We start from the raw sequence: 16,972 nt of genomic DNA on the forward strand, positions 1-16,972 counted from the left end.
TGGATGCTTAACCACCTGAGATACCCAGGTGTCCCAGGTAATATGAACATTTTAATAATATTCTTTAAATCCATGAGCATGGAATATCTTTCCATTTGTTTCTGTCATCTTCAATTCATCAATGTTTTATAGTTTTCTGAGTATGGGTCTTTCATCTCCTTGGTTATGCTTATTTGTAAGTATTCTATTTGTTACAATAGTAAATTACCTTGTTTTCTTAAATCTCTGCTACCTCATTATTAGTATACAAAAATGCAACAGGTTTCTGTATATTAATTTGGTGGAGTCTCTAGGGTTTTCTATATATAGTATCATGTGATATGCAAATGGTTAAAATTTTACTTCTTTACCAACTTGGATGCCTTTTATTTATATCCTATGAGATTGCTGGGGCTAGGACTTCCAGTACTATGTTGAATAAAAATGGTGAGAATAGACATCCTTGATTTCTTCCTGATCTTAAAGGAAAAAAAGGTCTCAGTTTTTCACCATTAGACTATGTTTTCTGTGGCTTTTTCATATAAGGTCTTTATTGTGTTAAGGTATGTTACCTCTAAACCTACTTTGTTGAGTTTTTATCATGAATGAATATTATATTTTATGAAATGCTTTTTATGCATATAGTGAGATGATCATATAGTTTTTATTCTTTCCTATTAATGTGATGTATTACATTGATTAATTTGCAAATACTGAGCCACCCTTGCAATGCAGGAATAAATCCTGCTTGATCATAGTGAATGATTTTTTTAATGTATTGTTGGATTTAATATGCTAATATTTTCTTGAGGATTTTTACATCTGTGTTCATCAGAGACATTGGCCTGTAGTTTTCTCTTTTGGAGTGTCTTATATGATTTTGGTATCAGGGTAATGCTGGCCTCCTAGAATGAATTTGGAAGCTTTCCTTCCTCCTTTATTTTCTTTTTTCAGCTTAACATATTTTTAATATATTATTTAAATTCAAGTTAGTTAACATATCATGTAGTATTGGTTTCAGGAATAGAACCCAGTGATTCATCACTTACATACAATGCGCAGTGCTCATCCTAACGAGTGCCCTCCCTATTGCCCATCACCCATTTAGTCCATCCCACCACCCACCTCCCCTCAAGCAACCCTCAGTTTGTTCTCTGTATTTAAGAGTCTCTTATGGTTTGCCCTCCTCTCTGTTTTTACCTTATTTTTCCTTCCCTTCCCCTATGTTCATTTGTTTTGTTTCTTAAATTCCATCTCTTTTATTTTTTTGTATTATTTTAAGAAGAATAGGCATTAACTATCCTTTAAATATTTGGAAGAATTCACCTATGAAGCCATTTGGTGCTGGAATTCTGTTTGTTGGAAGTTTTTTTTTTTTTGATTACTGATTTAAATTAATTGCTAGTAATTGGTTCTGTTCAAATTTTCTACTTCATTCCAACATAGTTTCAAAAGTTTATGTTCCTAGGAATTTATCAATTTTTTCTAGTTTGTGGAATTTGCTGGCATATGATATTTCATAATATTCTCTAATAATCCTTTGTATTTCTGTGGTTTATATTATTTCTCCTCTTTTATTTCTGATTTTATATCAATTCTTCTCTCTCTGTCTATCTGTCTCTCTCCCGATGAGTTGGATTAAAGTTTTATTAATCTGTTGATCTTTTCAAAACACTAACTCCTGGTTTCATTGATCTGTTCTATTGTTTTTGTTAGTTTATATTTCATTTATTTATGCTCTAGTATTTATTATTTCCTTCCTGTCACTGTCTGTGGACTGTGTTTACTGTTCATTTTCTAGCTCCTTTAGGTGTAATGTTAGGTTATTTATTTGAGATATTTTCTTCTTCTTGAGGTAGGCCTATATTGCTACAATCTTCTTTCTTAGAATAGCTTTTGCAGCATCCCAAAGATTTGGACCACTGTGTTTTTATCTTAATTTGTCTCCATGTAATTTTTATTTCTTCTTAGGTTTCTTGGTTGACCCATTCTTTGCTTAGTAGCATGTTATTTAGCCTGCATGTATTTGTGTTCATTCCATATTTTTTTCCTGTGATCGGTTTCTAGTTTCATAATCAGAAAATATGCATTGTATGATTTCAATCATTTTGAATTGAAATTTGCTATGTGGCCTACTATGTGGTCTATTTTGGACATGGTTCTGTGTGTACTTTAAACGATTTTTATTCTGTTGTTTGGGGTTGAAATATTCTGAATATATGTTAGGTCCTTCTGATCCAGAGTATCATTCAAAGCCACTGTTTACTTGTTCATTTTCTGTCTATCCATTGATGTAAATGGGATGTTAAAGTCCTCTAGTATTATTGCATTCCTGTCAATTTCTTCTTTTATATTCATTAATAGTTGCATTATGTATTTTTGTTCTCCCAATTTGGATGCAATTATATTTACAATTGTTATAACCTCTTGATAATTTATCATTATTGTAGTGTTCTTCTTTGTTTGTTTTCATACACTTCATTTTAACATCTAGTCAGTCCAATATAAGTATTGCTACCCCAGCTTTCTTTTTTATTCCATATGAATGATAAATATTTTTCCATCATTTCACTTCAATCTGCACATGTCTTTAGGTCTGAAGTGAGTATCCTGTAGGCAGCATGTAGATGGATCTTTCTTTTTTATGCATTCAGTCACCCTGTGTCTTTTGATTGAGGCATTTAATCCATTTACATTCAAAGTAACTATTAACAGGTATGTACTTTTGTTTCTTGTTTTATGGTTGTTTTTGTAGTTCTCTGTTCCTTTATTCTTCTCTTGTTCTCTTCCCTTTTGGTTTGATGGCTTTTTTTAGTGATATGTTTGGATATCTTTCTCCTTATTTTTGGTGTATCTATTACAGGTTTTATATTTTTCCTCTAGGTTCATATATAATGTCTTATGCATGTAGCAGTCTATAAGAAGTTGATAGTCACTTAAGTTTGAACCCATTCTAAACACACTAAATTTTTACTCCCTCTCCATATGTTTTATGTATATGATGTCATACTTAATGTCCTTTTATTTTGTGAATCCCTTGACTGATTTTTATTAACATAATTTATTTTACTACTTCTGTGTTTTAACTTCTGTACTGGCTTTATACGTGATTTATCTACTACTTTATTGTTTGTATTTACCTGTGAAATATTTTCCTTTCTTAATTTTCTTACTGCTCCTGATTATGACCTTTTCTTTCTACTCAAAGAGTTCCCTTTAACATTTCTTGTAAGGTTGCTTTAGTGGTGATGAACTCCTTTAACTTTTGCTTGTCTGGGAAAATATGTAGCTCCCCTTGTATTCTGAATGATAGCCTTGCTGGGTAGAGTAATCTTGGTTGTAGGTTTTTCCTTTCAGCACTTTGAACATTTCATGCCACTTCATTCTGACCTGTGAAATTTCTACTGAAAACTCAGATGATAGCCTTATGGGGTTTCCCTTGTATGTAACTGTTTTCTCTTGATGATTTTAAAATTCTCTATCACTAATTTTTGCCACTTTAATTATGTATGTTGGTGTGGACCTCCTCAGGTTGATTTTGCTGGGGTCTCTCTGTGTCTCTTGGACCTGGATGTCTCTAAGAAAGTTTTCAGCTATTATTTCTTTTTTTTTTAATTTTTTTTCAACGTTTTTTATTTATTTTTGGGACAGAGAGAGACAGAGCATGAACAGGGGAGGTGCAGAGAGAGGGAGACACAGAATCAGAAACAGGCTCCAGGCTCTGAGCCATCAGCCCAGAGCCCGACGCAGGGCTCGAACTCACGGACCGCGAGATCGTGACCTGGCTGAAGTCGGACGCTTAACCGACTGCGCCACCCAGGCGCCCCTCAGCTATTATTTCTTGAACTAAATTCTCTGTCCCCCTTTCTCTTTCTTCTCCTTTTGGGATCCCTATAATGTGAATGTTACCATGCTTGATGTCAGTGAATTCCCTTAACCTATTGTTTTGTTTTATTTTATTTTTTTTATTTTTCCTGTTCAGCTTGGTTACTTTCCATCACTGTGTCTTCTAGCTCACTTACCCATTCTTCTGCTTCTTATGATCTGCTATTGAATCTTCTGGTGTATTTTTAATTTCAGCAATTGACTTCTTCATCTCTGGCCAGTTCTTTTCATATTTTCGATCTCTTTATTGAAGGTCTCACTGAGATCCTCCACTCTCAAGTCTACTAAGTATCTTTATGACCATTACTGTGAGTTGTTTACCTCCATTTCGTTTAGCTCTTTTGCTGTGGTTTTGTCTTATTCTTTCATTTGGGACATATTTCCCTTTCTCTTCATTTTGTCCAATTCTGTTTGTTTCTATGTATTAGGAAAGTCAGCTATGTCTCCTGATCTTGAAAGTGGTATCCTTATGAAAAAGAGGTCCTATGTTGTTCTATAGTGCAATGTCCCCTGCTTACCAGAACCAGGTACTTCAGGAGTGTCTCCTATATGGGTTGTGTGTCCTTCACTGTTATAGCTGAGTACATTTGTCTTCACTCCAGTCAAGTGCAATAGTCCAGTTTGCCTGTTGTGGGCAGGCTTTGGTTTCTGTGCTGTTAAGGGGTAAGTTTGGGGCTGCAGTGGACTTATAGTTAGGTGGAGTCAGCAGTTTGACAAGATTCCTAGTCTCAGCCTGTTTGCTGGGGCTGTGATCACATGGAACTAAAGGGAGTTCTCTGTGCACTGTCCCCTGAGAAACTTTTATTGCAATGGGACCGGCAGTCAAACCAGATCCCTGCCCCCAGTCCATCTGCCAGGACTGCAGTGACCCTCAACGGTAGTGCTTTCTCCCTGTGCTGCACCCCAAGAGGTTTTTTTTGTTTGTGGGTACAGCTAGCAGCAGATCAGATTTCTGCCCTCAGATTAGTAAATAAATTTTCTTCATGTATAAACCTGGTACTTTTCCAACTGCTGCTTCTATGCTTTCCTATTGCTCTCTGGCTCTCCTTGAAGAAGCCTACTCTTAAAGTACATTGAGTTAAGCCCTACTGAATGTAAAAGCTAAAGAAGTTAAGCCTCACTTGTTTTTAAAGCCAAATGTTATGAAGACTCAGTTTCTCAGTGCAACATCTGGGGTGTCTGGGGTGGGATCTGGTCCTCTCCCTTCTCTGTGCTTGTGGTGTCCCTCTTGTCTGTGGTTAGTCTTGCTAGTAGTTTGTATCCCAACTATGTCTCTGTTCCTCATACCCTTTTTGATGTGGCCTCCTTTCTATGATTAACTGTGAAAAATCTGCCCTGTCAGACTTTGGGTCAATTTCTGGGTTAGCTGCACTGATGTGGCTGTTATCTATGTGTGTCCATGAAACAAGGTGAGCTTAGTATCCTCCTACTCCACCATATTCCCAGAAGTCTCCCCGTTATTCACAGTTTTAAGCTGTTAATGATCATTCCATTATTAAATGATGCAGATAATTATCAAGTCTTTACCTCTGTTTGAAGTTTTTCTTCTACTATTTAGGAAAAAATCATGATCAACAGCTACCTATGAATTCTTTACTTCTCCCATTTTGTCAGTGCCTAGATGAAGAGAGTGTGGTAAAAAAAATACAGTGGAAAAAAAATGAAAAAGAAAACAAAATAAAATAATAAGTTAAAAAATTGCTACAAGAGGGAATGAGGAAGTAAAATAGTTAGTCAAGTTAATATTTGAAATAGTGAAAACTAAATTCCTAAGAATTGTATTTAGAACACTCCATGATCCATCTCATTCCCTTTCAGACCCATATTTCAACATTCCCCTCTATGTATTCTATATTGTATGCAAACTAGTCTACTATTCATCTAAAGAACATATTTTACATCTTTCCACCCATGTGCCTATGATCTTGCTAACATAATTTCCTCTGCCTGATATGTCTTTCTCTCATTTCTGCATATCCAAATTCAACTTAGTCTACAAAGTCTCATTTAAATGCTTCCTAATCCATGGACCTTCCAGATTATCCATCTAGAATATTTTCACGTTTTTCTGAATTTTTTCCTCACATTCCTTTATGTTTTTCTCCCCCATGGCACTTTTTATATTCTATCAGAAATGCATGTACACATTTTGTATTTCCTGCAAGAACTTTTTAGAATAATCACAGTTTTTTCTCTCCCTTGAAACACAGTACGAAAAATTAAAATAATCATACTCCTCATTTGAAGACGAACTATCATCATCTGTTCAAAGTTCATATCAAATTTACCAACATAACCACCACAATGCCTTACATTTAGTGTAGCCTAGAATATACATTCAAAAATTTTTTTTCTGAGTGAATGAATAAAATGAGTTAGTAAGTAAACTATGAGGCTTGGCTCCCCCCACCATGTAACCTTTGATTTCTCATTCATTTTCATAACTTTCTTAGTACTTCTTCTTCCAGATATAGCAGACTACTTCATGATAGATGCCTTCCTGCCAATAGCAACCAGGAAAGAAAAAAATTTAAATTAATCTATTTGAATGTATTGGATAATTTCTATGACAATAAACATTTGGGGGTCTAAGATTCTGGAGGCGGGAGGTGGAGAACAAAGAACTGAGGCCAAAATTCAGTTCTATTTTCCCATTGAGGTACTTGCCAATTTTTAATCAGCAACAGAGAGACTAGTAAATCAAACAGAAATTAGTGGATGGCAAGCGGTGGAGATATAACAAGCTTTCAGAAATCTCATGGATTAGAATAACTCAGAAATGATGTTCACATCCTCTCAAGGAAGAACAACCCTGAAAACAGGCCGGTCGTGGCAGTTGGTACTCCTGACAAACAACTCTCTAGTAATAAGGAGAAATCAGAATTAGTCTAGCTCCCACAGGGCACAAAACCGATTTTAAAAATAAACTAAATTCAAGACTTGATTAAGGTGATCTCGTCCTGTTCTATTTTTTCCTTAGATGTAAAAGAAAATCCTCTCTGCAGGAAGAAAATATATGCCGTACTCTTAAATTATGGTAATAATTTTTATAAAAATCATTACATTAAATACAAAATACTAAGCATGCCAGAAAAAAGGGTAAAATGAGTAAAAAAAATAGCATAAAAAAGGCAATATAAAGTAATATAAAGGAGACAAAATTACTGAAATTATCAAAGCATAGCTTAAGAAACATATGTTAAATATGTTCTAAAAGATACATGAAATGATGGAGTTCAACAGAAAACTGCAGTCAATAAAATTAAATGTAAAACATAAAACTAAAAAAATAAAAGAAGAAATTAAGAATTTAATAAATGGGCCTGGTCTCAGAAAAGATTAGAAACAATTAAAGAATGAACACAGGGTTGCTGGAGGGTTTGTGGGAGAGGGGAAATGGGCTAAATGGGTAAGAGGTATTAAGGAATCTACTCCTGAAATCATTGTTGCACTATATGATAACTAATTTAAATGTAAATTTAAAAAATACATTAAAAAAAAAGTATGAGCAGTGTCTCAGAAAAGATTAGAAACAATTAAAGAATGAGCAGTGGGGAGCTGGGGCGGCTCAGTAGGTTAAGCGTCTGACTTCAGCTCACTTCAAGATCTCACGGTTTGTGGGTTCGAGCCCCGCGTTGGGCTCTGTGCTGACAGCTCAGAGCCTGGAGCTTGCTTTGGATTCTGTGTCTCCCTCTCCCTCTGCCCCTCCCCTGCTCACACTCTGTCTTTGTCTGTCTCTCAAAAATAAATAAAATGTTAAAATTTTTTTTAAAAAAGAATGAGCAGTGAACTGGAAAATACGTTAGTACATATGATCCTGCATATTGGAATTATAGAGAGAGATAAAGATAAAACATATAGAAGAGAACATAATGAATATAAAGGACATGGCGAAGAAGAGAGAGTGAATGGGGCAGAACAAATATTTCAAAATACACCAGTGAAGAATTTTGCCAGTTTTGCTATAAATCAAAAGCAGAAAAAATATAATAAAAACAATACCTAAGCATCTCATAAAACAAATACAATGAAATAAAATCTTAAAACAGAGATAAAAAACATATAGATTTCAAAGGACCAACAATATGATTTATAACTGCCTTATTTTAAAAAAGGTAAAGCAGAAGATAATAGAAAAACTGTTAACCTAGGGGTGTATACTTAGTGAAAATGTCTTTTAAAAATGAAAGTGAAATGAAAAAACTTTCTGAATACTAAAACAATGTTTTAGATAATTTTTAGGCCATACTAAGAGAAATGTTGTAAATAAAGATACTTTATAATGATAAAGGCCCCATACATCAAAAATGTATGTACTAACAATCCCAAAATGTTAGTACTTAATATAAAATAAAAATATACAGAACAAAAAATAATAGGCATAAAAATTTTTTAAATCCATAATCACAAATATTTTAACTTAAATAAAATAGTCACATATAAAATCAGTAATACTGTATAAGATGTGAATAATGTGATTGACAAACTTAATCTAAATGACATTTTAACAAGGGCTACACATAGCAATTGGAAAACATTAATTCTACTCAAATGTAAATGGAACATCAACCAAAATTTAAAAGATGCATCTTATCACAAATCTCAACATTTTTCAAATTACTGAAATCATGTGTTCTCTGACCACAGTATAATTAAGCTGGAAATAAACAACAATTATAACTAGAAAATCATCAAATATCTTAAAAAGTAAAAAATATATATGTTTAAATATCCCATGGACCAAAGAAGGAATAAGAATGAGAAATGAAATATCTTGAACTAAATAATAGTGAATATATCAAATCTTACAGAATACCTTTAAATATATGCTTATGGAGGTATTTATAATCTCAAAATATTATATTAGAAAGAAGGATGCCTAAAAATCATTTCAGTTATCTATCTCAAAAAGAAGGTAAAATAATAGCAACATAAATGCAAAGTAGGAGGAAGGAAATAACAAAGAGCAGATTTTAATAAAATAGAAAACAAACATAAGGGAAAACATCAGTAAACCAAAAGTGAATTTTTGAAAAGATTAATAAAATAGATAAACCCTAATAAGATGTTTAAAAAGAAGTAAGAAGGTGCAAATAACCAATATCAGATCCTGTGGATATGAAAAAACTAACAAAAGTGTTGTGGTGGTTTTAAAATGCCCACAGAATCTTTGATACTTTTCCTTTTAAGAGGTAGATCCAAATTCTCTTGTCTGCTTGAGTATGGACTGGACTTTGCCACTTACATTTACCAAATAGAATAAGAAGTGATGGTGTGCAGTTTTGGAGAGTAAATTATAAAGGTGCTTCAGCTTCTTGATTGTTCTCTCTTTTGGGTTATTTGCTCTGAAGGAAAACAGATGCCAAGTCACCTATGGAGAAGCTAGGAACTGGGGCCTCCATCCAAAAGCCAATGAGCAAATGATACTTCCTGTGAATAGTCATGTGAGACATCTTGGAAGTAGATCCTTCAGCCATGGTAAAGTCTTCATATGACTACAGACCCACCTGACACCTTGACTACAACCTCATGAAGAGACTTTGATTCAGAAACACCCAATATACTGCTCCCAGATCTGTGACCTTCTGAAACAATGTGAAATAATACATATGTGTGTTTTAGGATACTAACTTTGTGGGTAATTTATTATGCAATTAAAAATAAATTTTATAAGGGTATAATGAAAAACACTGACAAAATTTTTTTCTCAAAATTTATGAAAATTTACATTAAATAAACAATTTTAAAAACTTACCAATATTGGGACATAGATAAATAAATACTTGATTAGCTTAATAACTATTAAGGAAATTAAGTCTGTAATTAAAATTCAACAAATAAAAAATCTCCAGGAAGAAATGAATTATACAATAAATTCTTCCAAATATTTAATAAAAAATCTCAATTATTCTTAAATATTTCTAAGGATGAAATAAAAAATACTTCCCAACTAGTCTTATGAGGCAACCATAACTAAAGGTACTAAAACCTGAAAAGGACTTTAACAGAAATAAAAAATATATGGCATTCTTTCTCATGAGCACATATGTCAATGATCTAAAGAAAATATTAACAAATTGAATCCAAGGAATTTAAAGATAATAGAGTAAGATAAATTGCCACCATCCCCCAAAACTTGGGTAGTTAGAACAAAAACCAAACAATTAACTTATCTCTGTAACAAAAGAAGAAAAATCATGTGATCATGCCAGTAGATAATGAAAAAGTATTTTATACCATTCATCATCCATTAACAATGATAATAAAAACAACATTTAACAAAGGGATAGAAGGGAATTTAAACATTTGATAGTATATCCAAAATATAGCAAGATTTATATTTAATAGTAATATATTGAAAGTTTTTAAACTGGAATTGGGAACAAGACAAGGATCCTATCATCACCAAATATATGCAACATTATGCTGGAGGTCCTAGCCAATATAATAAGTAATATATAATACATGTAGTTAATATTTTCAGGTGACATGATTGGGTACATAGAAAATCCAAAATAACCTTTAGATAGAAAATTAGAATTAATAAATGAATGTAGTCTATTCACAGAATACAAGGTCAATATATATTTTTGAAAACATACTTCTAGGGTGCCTGGGTGGCTCAGTAAGCTGAGCATCCAACTCTTGGTTTTTGACTCAGGTTATGATCTTATGGTTCATGAGATCAAGCTCTGCATTGACTACATGGAGCCTGCTTGGGATTCTCTGTCTCTTTCCCTTCCCCCTGCCCCTCGACCCAAAAATAAATAAACTTAAAAAAAAATTATACTTCTACAGAATTGTCATTAGAAAATATATTTTTTTATAAAGATACCATTCTCCTCTTATAATTTTTTTTAAAAAATAGGTAACATGTATAAAACTGTAAAAACATCAAATACCTAGCAATAAATCTAAGGAAATGTATTCACAATACTTCAACACAGAAAATCACATGCCAATATTGACAGATATCAAAGAACCCTAAATAAAAGGAAGGATATACCACAGTAATGGACTGGAAGACAACATTGTAAACATAACAATTCTGTGAAAAAGAAGTTATAATTTAAATGAAATCCCAATCAAAGCCTAGCAGGTTTTTTGGTTTGAAAATTTGTAAGTTGATTCTAACAGTTTCATAGAAATGCAACAGGTAAAGAATAACTGAGACAATCTTAAAAGATAATCAAAATTGGAGGGCTTATATTAGAAGATATTAAGACTTATTAAACTACTATATTTAAAACAAAGGGTTTTCTATAAAGGCAGACAAATACAAAAATCAAAGAAGTCTCAGAAACAGATCCACATATATAAAGGATTTGATTTATGTCAAAGGCAAGATGACATGTAATGAACTGGATAAATGCTGGGTTGTTTTTTTTTTCCCAAACAAGTGGAAGGGATCATTTGGTCACATATATGAAAAAAGTACTGACTTCTATTTCATATATACAAAAAATAATTCTAGATAGATTGTACATACAAATCTGAAAGGTAAAATAACAAAGTCTTTAGAATATAACATAGCACAGTATCTTCATTAGCTTTAGGTTCAAATATATTCTAAATAGGAAAAATTTTAAAGCATCAGCCATATATGAAAGATAAACTGGACTATTTTAAAATCATTTGTTCATCCAAAAAATGCCATTAAGAGAGTGAAAATGCAATCCATGGTGTGTAAAGAAATATCTGCAATTCATTTATTCTATTAAAGATTCATATTCAGAGTATATAAAACCTCCTACAAAGCAGTATGCAAAAGATAATGCAATAGAAAGTGGGCATACAAATTACAAGTAAAGAGATGAAAGATACTCATATTAATTAGTTACCAGGGAAATGCAAATTAAAATCCCAGAGATAGCATTGCATACATATATCAAAATGGCTATAACTAAAAGACTACTATGATAACATCTCAAAAAATTAAAAATAGAATTACCATATGATCCAGCAAACTCCACTTCTAGGTATATACCCACAGGAATTGAAAGCAAGGACTCAAACAGGTATTTGTACACCCATGTTCATCATAGCAGCATTATTCACATAGTCAAAAGGTAGAAACAACCCAAATGTCCATTTACAAAAAATGGGTAAACAAAATGTAGTATATACCTACAGTGGAATATTAAAAAGGAATAAATCTGATGAATGGATAAAGAAATTGTGGTTTGTATACACAATGGAGTACTACGTGGCAATGAGAAAGAATGACATATGGCCCTTTGTAGCAACGTGGATGGAACTGGAGAGTGTGATACTAAGTGAAATAAGCCATACAGAGAAAGACAGATACCATATGTTTTCACTCTTATGTGGATCCTGAGAAACTTAACAGAAACCCACGGGGGAGGGGAAGGGAAAAAAAGAAAAAACAGAGGTTAGAGTGGGAGAGAGAGCCAAAGCATAAGAGGCTCTTAAAAACTGAGAACAAACTGAGGGTTGATGGGGGGTGGGAGAACAAATTGAGGGTAGGTGATGGGCATTGAAGAGGGCATCTTTTGGGATGAGCACTGGGTGTTGTATGGAAACTAATTTGACAATAAATTTCATATAATAAAAATAAATAAAATAAATAAATAATAAATAGGAATAAATCTTTAAAATGGAATGAAATTCTGATATATGTTACAATGTGAATGAACCTTAAACACGTTATGCTAAGTGAAATAAGCCAGACACAAAAGGACAAATATTCTATGATTCCACTTACAAGAGGTATCAAATTAATATAGACAGAAAGTAAAATAGTGGTTACCAGGAGGTAGGAGAAGAGGGGATTATGAAGTTATCATTTCATAAGTACAGACTTTCAATTTGTGATAATGAAAATCTTCCAGATATGGATACTGGTGATGTTTTCAAAACAATGTGAATGTACTTAATGCCACTGAATTGTACACTTAGAAATTGTTAAAATGCTTAATTATGTGGTATATATTATCAATTTTTTTTAAATTAAGGACTGTAAATACCAAATATTGTAGAGAACGTAGAGCAACTGGAATTCTCATACATGCTTGTAGAAATATAAATTGCACGACCATTTTGGCAAATTTTTGGCAATGTCTTTATAAGCTGAAAATAGGCATTTTTATGACCCAGCAATTCCACAATTAGGTTTATATACAATATAAATAAACCACTGCTACCTACTGTAAGATGAATGGATCTCACACTATTGAACAAACAGTACATATTGTATACATATTTTATATTTATATAAAGTTTAAAAACAAGTAAATCTTATCTATGGAATTAGAACTCAGGAAGTCAAGCTTGTGGCTACCTTGAGGTGTAGGGAAAATGCTTGGCATTCTGGGGTGCCAGAGATGTTCTGTTTCTTGATCTGAGTAGTGGTTACTTTCTGAAAATTCACGGAGCTATATACTTATGTTTTGTGTACTTTTCTTGTTATATGCTGTACTGCAATAGAACTGTTTCCTAAAAAATCAATCTTCTGGCACTCTGAACATTCCAAAGCATAATCTGAACATTTCTTTTCATCACCCAATAATATAACAGAGCAAAGGAAGCTTTCTAGAATTCTTCCCTCATTGGAAATGGTTACAATAAGCCAAGGCAAAATCATCTGAATATCAATCCATTTTCTAACTTTGGAAAGCAAGTAGTCGATTTTGCATGCCTGTGGGCTTAGTGACTCACACTTTCCCTTAAGCAGTATGCAAGAGCATCTTCTCTCAGTAGGCAATGAATTATAAAATTTGTATGCAATCCATTTGTGATGGAACTATGTTCACGCACAAAATAAATATGATGTGCACACGTGTGTGTGTGTGTGCACATGTGTCTGTGTGGTAGGATATGGGAAGTGATAGGTACAAGGAAGCTAAATCACTTTAAGCCTCCAACTATATATAAAGGTTTACAAAATCCTAAAGGTTAAAAGTGTGGGCATTTATTTCTTTAGGCAGAAAGCAACAGCAATTTTGTATGATAGAAATAAGTTATTCAACCTTAACCCAGTTTAATTTCTTTTGCTTTTCTACAAATTTTTGTTCAGAAAACTACATGTCTTTCTGTTAATTTCATGGCTTTGTATTTCAGAGCTACCCTCATCTTAAATTACCACAGGGTCTTCCTCCTAGCCTAATCTCTCTTAAGGAGTCAAGAAAAACTAAGTCAAAAGAGAAGTGGAGGGAAAAAAACCACATTTTTTAAAAGGTAGAGAGCAGAAAACTTATAAGGGGAAAAGTGGGAAATAATGGTAAGGACAATGGATAGAAGAGATCAAGAGGAAAAGAAGAGAAAGCAGAAGGAGAAGAATCAAGTGGATGTGGAGGAAAGAGAAATAACAGAAAGGAAATACAGAGAAACATTGTCAAAGCAGTGGGAAAAGAAAAAAAAAAATAGAGCCCAGTGGAAAGCAAACACCCAGAAATCTGGATGTTAAATAACGCAAACACAAATAAACTGCAAAGTAAATCTCCAAATCACTATCAAAATCGTTCATACTTTACAAAAGAATTGTCATAAAGAATTAGCACTTCCAACACCTGTAGCTATGCCATAGAAACAAAACTCTATACCCACTACACTCTTTAACCTATGGTAACACTTTACACTGAGAGACCTTGAGAAAACACAAATTAAGAAACCAGTAAGGCAATCAAGAATTAGACATAAATAACTCACAGTCTGATCTCACACTATATTCTATTCCATTACATATGGGCAAACCTGATAGCATCTATCCATTTTTTTTTTCTGGGGCTTCACTATTTTTGTCAGGGTATGAGAAACCAGGGACCTTCTTAGAACACAACTTCAAAGTGCAGGAGGAATTAAGGCCATGGGCTTAACTTTGAGTAATGGGAAATGGGTGCTGGAGAATAAATTATTTCTCTTTCTGTCCCTAGACCTACTATAAAGAGAAGTATTTATTTATACAGATTCTCATAAGAGAATCCCATGAACTTGAACAAGCTCTTATATCAAATGCTGACCAGTTTAACCCTTGTATTGGCTTTCCCTCTTTCCTTGTCTCATTCACCTTTTCCCTCACTCATTTTCCCTGAGATTACACTCCCCAATAAAGCATTTGCCTTAGATCTAAATAGAAATTTTCTCAAAGACGACATACAGATGGCCAACAGGTGAAAAGATGTTCAACATCATTAATCATTGAGGAAATGTGAATTGAAACCACAATGAGATACTACCTCACACGTTTTTGAATGGCTAGTATCAAAAAGACAAGAAATAACAATTGTTGCCAAGGATGTGGAGAAAAAAAGGGAACCCTCCTTCACAGTCATTGGGAATGTAAATTGATGCAGCCACTGTAGGAAACAGTATGGGGGTTCCTCCAAAATTAGCAATAGTAATGCTATATGATCTAGTGATCTCACTACAGGTATTTACCCAAAGAAAATGAAAGCACTAATTAAAAAAAGATATATGCACCCCCTATATTCACTGCAGCATTATTTACATTAATAGCCAAGATATTAAAGCAACCCAAGTGTCTGTTCATAGATGAATGGATAAAGAAGATGTCTCTCTCTCTCTCTCTCTCTCTCTCTCTCTCTCTCTCTCTCACACACACACACACACACACACACACAATGGACTACTACTCAGCCACAAAAAGAATGATATCTTGCCATTTGCAGCATGTATGGACCTAGAGGGTATTATTCTAAGTTAAATGAGTCAGACACAGAGAGAGAAATATCATATGATTTCACTTATATGTGAAATTAACAAATCAAAACAAATGAACAAAACAAAACCCAGATTTATAGATACATAAAACAGACTGGTGGTTGCCAGAGGGGAGAAATTTTGGGTAAAGGCAAAAAAAGAGGTGATGAGGATTAAAAAGTATAAACGTCCAGTTATAAAATAAATAAAACATGAGGATGTATTGTATAAAATGGGGAAATAGTCACTGATATGGTATGAACTTTGTAAGGTGACAGATAGTAACTAGATTTATTATGGTGACCATTTCCCAATGTATATAAATGTCAAATCACTATACCTCAAACTAATACAATATTGTATGTCAAATATCTCTCAATGAAAAGTAGCATTTGGTAAAAAAAAAAAAAAAGAAAAATATAAAATCTGATATGCAAGTGGTCAGGCTTGAATCTGCATCTATTTTCCAAATTTCAGTTTTTCCCTGTTCCCCTCAGAGTTAGTCCAGCCATACAACTAGATTTGTGCCTAAGTATTATTGTCTACTTCTGAAGTACCAACAAAGACAGGATATTTTGGTATATGTGGGCTTGCTGCGAATTAGTTGATTCCTTGAATCACTAAATTCTACACCTGAAACTCATATTACACTGTATGTTAACTAACTGGAATTTAAATAAAAACTTAATAAAAAAAATAAGGCTACATTTGCCCATACCAAACAAAAGTCCATTTTGGGAGAAAGAAAAGCAAAACCTGACTCAACAAAGTACAAGACATGCAATTGAAAAACAAATAAGATGCATAATAAAAGGGGCACCTGAGTGACTCAGTTGGTTGAGCGACCAACTTTGGCTCAGGTCATGATCTCATGGTTCAGGAGTTCGAGCCCCACATTGTGCTCTGTGCTGACACCTCAGAGCCTGGAGCCTGCTTCAGATTCTCATTCTCTCTCTCTCTCTCTCTCTCTCTCTCTCTCTCTCTGTCCCTCCCACGCTCACACTCTGTCTCTCAAAAATGAATAAACGTTAAAAAAAGCATCATAAAAGCATGCCTGCTCATCCAGCCAATAAGTTTAGAAATAACAACAATGATAGATGATAATGTACACTTTGTACATTTGTTCTTAACAACATGCAGTGTATACCCATGCTTTCCACCGCATGGTGATGAACTTTGCTCTAAATATCTCAACAAGATCATCTATTAGCCCACCAAATGGGCCCATTTCATGTTGATTTCCATTAATATCTTGATTACTGCTGAGGCTAATTAGGAAATACAACCAATCCTAAATAGTTAAGGCAATAATGATCACTGACCTTTCAAGTAACACGACTGCATTTGCAATAGGCCACAATGCCTACTGAAATAAAGTCTAAGTCCCTTAGCATGAAATTCAAAGCTGTGAGGCTCACATATTCTGTCC

Source organism: Prionailurus viverrinus, chromosome X (assembly GCF_022837055.1).
Source record: "Prionailurus viverrinus isolate Anna chromosome X, UM_Priviv_1.0, whole genome shotgun sequence".
NCBI classification, from domain to species: Eukaryota; Metazoa; Chordata; class Mammalia; order Carnivora; family Felidae; genus Prionailurus; species Prionailurus viverrinus.